We start from the raw sequence: 7,763 nt of genomic DNA, 5'->3' as shown, positions 1-7,763 counted from the left end.
TTGACTAAATGTTGTATTTTCGCCTTACGCGACTTGTTCAGTATTTTTGTCGATTGTTGGCTCACAAGTGCTGTATGTCAGGTTACGTTTTGCTGCCTGTCTGTCGAGATGATCTCAGCGACAGTGACAGTGTTTCTTCGCTATCCCAAACCGGGGTTGATACCCTGTAACACGTCGACTCCCTAACAGTATTAACGGCAACATGTGTGAGCCCGTGCGTGTAGGTGTGATAATGTTTCATAGAGCAATGTGTTATACAATCTGTCTGTCTGTTTTTGTCCGTCTCTCTCTCTCTCTCTCTCTCTCTCTCTCTCTCTCTCTCTCTCTCTCTCTCTCTCTCTCTCTCTCTCTCTCTCTCTCTCTCTCTCTCACATAAAAAAACTAACAGAATCTCAGGCTGGATTTAGGCGTGGTTATTTCACCGTGGATCATATCTTTACATTAAAGGCTGTTGTTGATAAATGTTTTGCAAAGAGAGGATGTAAATTATATGTATGTTTTGTGGATCTACGCCAGGCATTTGATTCTGTTCAAAGAGAACCACTGTTTGACGTTTTGATGCAGTATGGTATGAATGGAAAATTTATGAAAGCAATAGTTGCCATTTATCAAAATGTTTTGTCATGTGTGAGGATTGAAGACAGAATGACTGATTTTTTTGAGTGTCCAGTAGGGGTCCGTCAAGGTTGTATTTTAAGTCCACAAATTTTTTCCCTTTTTATAAACGAGATAGCTAACTCTGTGGAAAACGGTGGAATGCATGGCATTCAGTTTTTGCCCGGTCTTGTCGAATTATTTATTTTACTTTTTGCGGACGACCTAGCTCTCCTCTCTGACACAGCACTGGGATTACAAAGGCAGATTAATGTTTTAAACGATGCATGTAAAAGACTGTACCTAAACATTAACATTGATAAAACTAAATGTATGGTATTTAGAAAAGGGTTTTTTTTGGGTAAGAATGAAAAATGGTATTTGAATGGAAAATTGCTTGAGGTTGTTAATGAATATAATTATTTAGGTTTTGTGTTTACTACAAAAATGAGTTTGAAAAGGGGAGTTGATTTTTTAGCGGTGAAAGGGAGGCGAGCATGCATTGACTGTATTAGACACGTTAGAAAACTGAATGATATCTCCAAAAGTTGTTTTTTCAAAATTTTCGATTCCCAGGTGCAATCCATATTAATGTACTCTTCCGAAATGTGGGGTCTCCAAAGATTAGACAATATAGAAAAGGTTCACACACTTGCATGCAAAAGGTTCTTAAGTGTTCCTCTTAAAGTATCCAACAAGTTTGTGTATGGAGAACTGGGACGCTACCCTTTGTACATCAACAGTGCAGTAAGGTGCATAAAATATTGGTTGAAGCTGTTGACACTAGATATATCCAGAATTCCCAGACAGGCATACTTAATGTTAAAAGACTTGGACGAGCGAGGTAAAACATGCTGGGCAACACATGTAAAGAATACATTGTTTAGCACGGGGTTTGGATATGTTTGGTTGCAACAAGGGGTGGGGTGTGAAAAAACATTTATTTCTTTGTTTAAACAGAGAATGGCTGATATGTATTTGCAGGAATGGAATGGTTCCATTATAAGTAATGACATTTATCAAAACTACCGATTATTCAAAACAGTTTTTGAAAGTGAGAAGTACTTTGATTTCATTGACAAAAAATGTTTCCGCGATTGTTTGATCAAATTGCGTCTGGGTGTGTTGCCTATTGGAGCTTCGTGTTTTAGAAGAACATTTGGAAGGGACAGGAATATTCTATGCATGCTTTGTGATGTTGTGGAAGACGAAAAGCACTTTGTATTTGATTGTCCATTGTATGCAAACGCCAGGGCTAAGTTTCTAAATACAAGATATAACTCATTAAATTGTGTGAATATTCTCCGCAACGGCTCATCATCTGATATTCGTAGATTAAGCATTTACTTGTTTATTGCTCTAAAAACTCGCCTGGAGTTTACTGAAAACATAGCTCAAGACGACTGATTGTGACTGTATTACTTTACCGTGTATGTTTAGTTTTGTATCTTTGTCGCTTTGCCGCTGTATGTGTTTAGTTTTGTATCTTCGTGTTGCTTTGCTGCTGTATGTATTTTTGACTTGTATTTTTGTTTGTAACGACCCTATTCTAGGGGCTAGAGGCCTGAAGAATAAATGATGTTCTTGTTCTTCTCTCTCTCTCTCTCTCTCTCTCTCTCTCTCTCTCTCTCTCTCTCTCTCTCTCTCTCTCTCTCTCTCTCTCTCTCTCTCTCTCTCTCTCTCTCTCTCTCTCTCTCTCTCTCTCTCTCTCTCTCAAGCCAACGAGTGCTGGACATCGCATGCACAGTCGACAACACCCACAAACAGCGCCGGCGAACCTCCCAACAACCGCGACAACGACGCCAACAGGTGTGTCATGGGTTAAAAACGCTCTGACGTGAGAGAGACTCCAGTCTTGAATCTCGCGGCGAAACTGTTCGATCAGTCGAGTGGAGGAGATCTTGCCGTGTTTCTGAAATTCACTTACTGACTTCTTCATCTTCTTTAGCGTTCGATGATGGTTTTGTCTGTGTTTGTTGGCCCGTGATGTTGACAAAGTGGGCTGTCAGTTTGAGGTCCTGGGTGGTACCCCACAGCTAACTGACATTTCTCCATACTACATTCAGTAGGGAAAGCCTTGATGGAGGATGTTGTTAAAAGTGTTCAAGAAAACTGCTCTCTCGGCAAGCTTGATAATGTGGCGTTGAGGGGAACACAGTTTGTGCACGAAGAGTTCGTCTTGGAACTGAGTTCTTCATATTCAAAAGGTAAGAACAGATTTGATAGTGTTTGTGTGTTTGTGTGTGCGTGTGCGTGCATGCGTGCGTGTGTGTGTGTGTGTGTGCGTGTGTGTGCGTGCGTGCGTGTGTGTGTGTGTATGTGTGTGTGTGTGTTTTTGTGTGTGTTTTCTGTCTATGTGTGTGTGTCTGTATCTTTGAAGCCCTATGTCTATGTGTGTATGTGTGGAGGGGGGGGGTCGTTAGTGGTTAATGACTGGATGTTCCCCCGCTTCTCTATTTGTTTTTCATTCCATTCTTCTTTCTTCTTTCGTTCCATGCTTCCAATTAAACTAGAAACTTTCACATTGCGTTTTGAATAGTTACTTTTCTTTTGATCATTAAATACTTATCTTTTCTATTTCTCTTCTTTCCTTTGTACCTTATCTACTGTACATTGGGATTTGTATACTTTTTAATAGCCTTTGTTGCTTTACGGAACCCCTGTACATTCTTTATAATTATATGTCTATCATCTTACTTTAGTCGCAGAGCTGGACCTAGTGTATGAGCGGTAGGGGCTTCCAAAATTAGGCAAGGGTACAGGAGTTGGCTAGACGGGGGATGCTGTAGAAATTCATCATTTTAAAGGGATATTTTGGGGTTTCCATTGAGCAAAAAGGTACTTTTGTCGGGTAAGGGAGGGGGGGGGGGGGGTGTTGGGTTTCCGGAACCCAGGAACCCCCTGTCAGATCCAGCCCAGATAGTCTTAGTCAATCTACAGAGTTATTTCTTTCATTCTGTTGCTTTTTTCAGTCCCCGAACCCATCCTCACACACGCAGATCATTCTTTAATCAACGCATCATGACTTTACCCACCGACCCATCCATACAAAAAAATAATGTCACAGTCGAACATCATTCTTTAATCAACGCATCATGACTTTACCCACCGACCCATCCATACAAAAAAATAATGTCACAGTCGAACATCATTCTTTAATCAACGCATCATGACTTTACCCACCGACCCATCCATACAAAAAAATAATGTCACAGTCGAACATCATTCTTTAATCAACGCATCATGACTTTACCCACCGACCCATCCATACAAAAAAATAATGTCACAGTCGAACCTGCCTGGCGACCACCTCTTAATAACGACCATCTGCCCATAACGACCACCCACGAGGCTCTTTCCTTCATAATTTACCTTTCCATAACAAGAACCTGTCTATATGCACCGCTTTTGGTACTTCCTTTGGGTGGTCGTTATAGTTAGGTCCAACTGTGCTAGAAAATGGTTTCTGCAATTAACAAATGTTTCAGCGCTGAACAGAAGCGAGAACGTACTCACGAGATCTCCGTGTAACGGCATGTGATGGGTGTGCGATAGGTGTACGATTGATTTACCGGGAGAGGACTTTATCTTTGAAGGATGACAGAGTCGTGCTTTGCTGTAACACAAAACTGTTGCACTGATCGGTCCCGTAAAAGTTAGCACACAGAAACGTGAGTCAGCGTTGTGTACAGAATGCTTTCATGTCAATTCTGATGGATTTTTTTGCTTTTGATCATGTTGCTGAACTTTCGTGTTCTTTGAAAGCTGCTGCGTGAGTAAGTGCTTTGGCATGTTTAGCTATAAAGCTATGGCTTTGATTTTCATAGTGCAGGGATGAAGACATTTCAAAACGATCTTCCTGTCATAGTTTGTGGGTGTGACAAAGCAGGCTATTTAATTTCTCTCCCCTTTATTGGGCAGTTAGATAGGTGTGTCGACAGAAGCAATCTATTTCCTGTATGTTTGTCTGTTTCTCTCTCTCTCTCTCTCTCTCTCTCTCTCTCTCTGTCTCTCTCTCTCTCTCTCTCTCTCTCTCTCTCTCTCTCTCTCTCTCTCTCTCTCTTACTCGCTCTCTCATCCTCTCTTTATTTTCGTTGTTGTTGGGTGGGGAGGGGGTTATGAGGGTGGGCGTGGGTCGGAGAGGTGCCGGGAGGGGGGGGGGGGGGGGGGGGGGGGCGGGGGGTAGCCTATATGTCTGTGAATGAATTATTTCCGCGAAAATCATATTTTTGGTAAAATATTCGACAAAATCTGTGGTAGTGTACATGGTCGTTTCAACGTGAAGGAAAATATATTTAAATGTTATGCAGATGTGTTGTCACAGTCAGGCGCAGGCTTCAGAGTTGTTCGAATCATTGCATGCACAAGCTAAATGTGTATCCATATCTTGAATTAATTTTTTCCCTTCGCAGCATAGAATATGAGCCTTTGCCGTTGCCCGAAGCGGTTGCCGCTAAGACGATCTTCTGATGCATTTGATTATTGAGAGTGTGTGTGTGTGTGTGTGTGTGTGTGTGTGTGTGTGTGTGTGTGTGTGTGTGTGTGTGTGTGTGTGTGTGTGTGTGTGACGCACTCGCGTGCGTGCGTGCGTGCGTGCGTGCGTGCGTGGGCGCGTTTTAGTAAAACTTCCTGCGAATTGGAGCACATCATCTACGTAGATAGTAGTGTGTCTGTGTGTGTGTGTATGTGTGTATGTGTGTGTGTGTTTGTGTGTATGCGCGTGTGTGTGTGTGTGTGTGTGTGCGTGTGTGTGTGTCTGTCTGTCTGTGTGTCTGTCTGTCTGTCTGTCTGTGCGTGTGTGTGTGTAGAGCGATTCAGACCAAACTACTGAACCGATCTTTATGAAATTGTACATGAGGGTTCCTGGGAATGATATCCCCGGACGTTTTTTTCTTTTTTTCGATAAATACCTTTGATGACGTCATATCCGGCTTTTTGTAAAAGTTGAGGCGGCACTGTCACACCCTCATTTTTCAATCAAATTGATTAAAATTTTGGCCAAGCAATCTTCGACGAAGGCCGGACTTCGGTATTGCATTTCAGCTTGGTGGCTTAAAAATTAATTAATGACTTTGGTCATTAAAAATCTGTAAATTGTAAAAAAAAACATTTTTTTATAAAACGATCCAAATTTACGTTCATCTTATTCTTCATCATTTGCTGATTCCAAAAACATATCAATATGTTATATTTGGATTAAAAACAAGCTCTGAAAATTAAGAATATAAACATTATGAACAAAATTAAGTTTTCGAAATCAACTTAAAAACACTTTCATCTTATTCCTTGTCGGTTCCTGATTCAAAAAACATATAGATATGATATGTTTGGATTAAAAACACGCTCAGAAAGTTAAAACGAAGAGAGGTGCGGAAAAGCGTGCTATCCTTCTCAGCGCAACTACTACCCCGCTCTTCTTGTCAATTTCACTGCCTTTGCCACGAGCGGTGGACTGACGATGCTACGAGTATACGGTCTCGCTGAAAAATTGCATTGCGTTCAGTTTCATTCTGTGAGTTCGACAGCTTGACTAAATGTTGTATTTTCGCCTTACGCGACTTGTTACATACTCGTACAACGAAAAGTTGTCCGCGTTGGAGAGAGATCTTCTACATTTATTTCAGATCGAATTCGCCGTAAAAGGGTTAACGTCTTCATTCGGTGTATCGAAGCCGTATATATTTGACAAAGTAACACAGAAAATTAAAGATACATAATTTAAGAACTTTTAACATGCTTCGCATTATTTACAGTCCTTTGGCGTACATGGAACTTCCTTCCTTCGTGTATACCATGTAGGGTCTCACAGATCTGGACACATACCCACAAGGAACAGCGTGGGTGCATGCTCTTTGTACACATGATTACACCCCCGGTATAGGGGTGTGTATAGGATTCGGTCGATGTGTTTGTTTGTTTGTTTGTGTGTTTGTGTTCGCATATAGATCTCAAGAATGAACGGACCGATCGTCACCAAACTTGGTGAACAGGTTCTATACATTCCTGAGACGGTCCTTACAAAAATTGGGACCAGTCAAACACACGGTTAGGGAGTTATTGGTGGATTAAGATTCTACAAGGACTTATAGAGGGACATATTAATGGTCAAAGGGAAATAACCTTCTCAGTTGGTGGCAGTGAGAATGGTAAGGACGGGGGTGTTTTTCCTACCTCGGAGGAATTTCTTGTTTGGAATTGTTTTTTGATGAGCACATTTTGTCAAAGCCGCAAGATGTTTTTCAAGAAACTAAATTGTACTTAGGCAGTCAGATTTGTTGGTTTTTGGTATGTGACAAAGTTGAGGGATGGTCCTATCCCATGGTAAAGCCTTGCCAGATCTGAGATGGTGATCCGAACTGTTTTTACGAGAGGGAGTGAGCCTTTAAAATGTTCTGCATTGTTTTACAGAAGTCCTTTAGGCCAAAAAGAAAAATATGTCTGTTTCCGGTAACCCGACCGACCCTATTTTTAAGCGCCGACCCAAAAGTGGGTTTTTTTACTTTTCGCACACACACACACACACACACACACACACACACACACACACACACACACACACACACACACACACACACACACACACACACACACACACACACACAAAATATGAAGTCAAGTATACTTTATTTAGTTTCAATATATCTAGGTCAAAAACATGTGCTAAATAATTGTAAGTAAACTAAGGAAGCGTTTAAAAAAAAACACGTAAAAAGACGTTAACAAAACGTAAGAAAAAGGTTAAAAAAAAAATTTAAAAATAAAAAACGACCGACCGACCCTATTTTTTTCGGCGATGTTACCGAAAACAGACATATTTTTCTCTTTGGCCTAATGATACTTGCATTTCCTGTATAGACATGTAAACTCTCATAGATATATCTGTCCAGGCTGTTATATGGGACAAAGCATGTTTTCCCTTGCACACATGCCCAGACTGGTGCAATAGCCATGTGAATTAAGACGTCAACCTCCCATGTGGAAGGTTGTCAGCCTTAGCTTAGCCCCCTTCGTGTTTACACGCAAGCACAAGACACAAGTACGCCCTTAAAAGGTCTTGTAATCCATGACAGAGTTTGGTGGATAAAAGAAACACAAACATATCAAGAATGCACACCCCCTCCCCCCTCCCCCCCCCCCCTCCCCCCCCCCCCCCCCCCCCCAACAACAAC

This window comes from Littorina saxatilis, linkage group LG7 (assembly GCF_037325665.1).
Source record: "Littorina saxatilis isolate snail1 linkage group LG7, US_GU_Lsax_2.0, whole genome shotgun sequence".
In the NCBI taxonomy this organism is placed as follows: domain Eukaryota; kingdom Metazoa; phylum Mollusca; class Gastropoda; order Littorinimorpha; family Littorinidae; genus Littorina; species Littorina saxatilis.
This window is presented reverse-complemented; position numbering follows the sequence as displayed.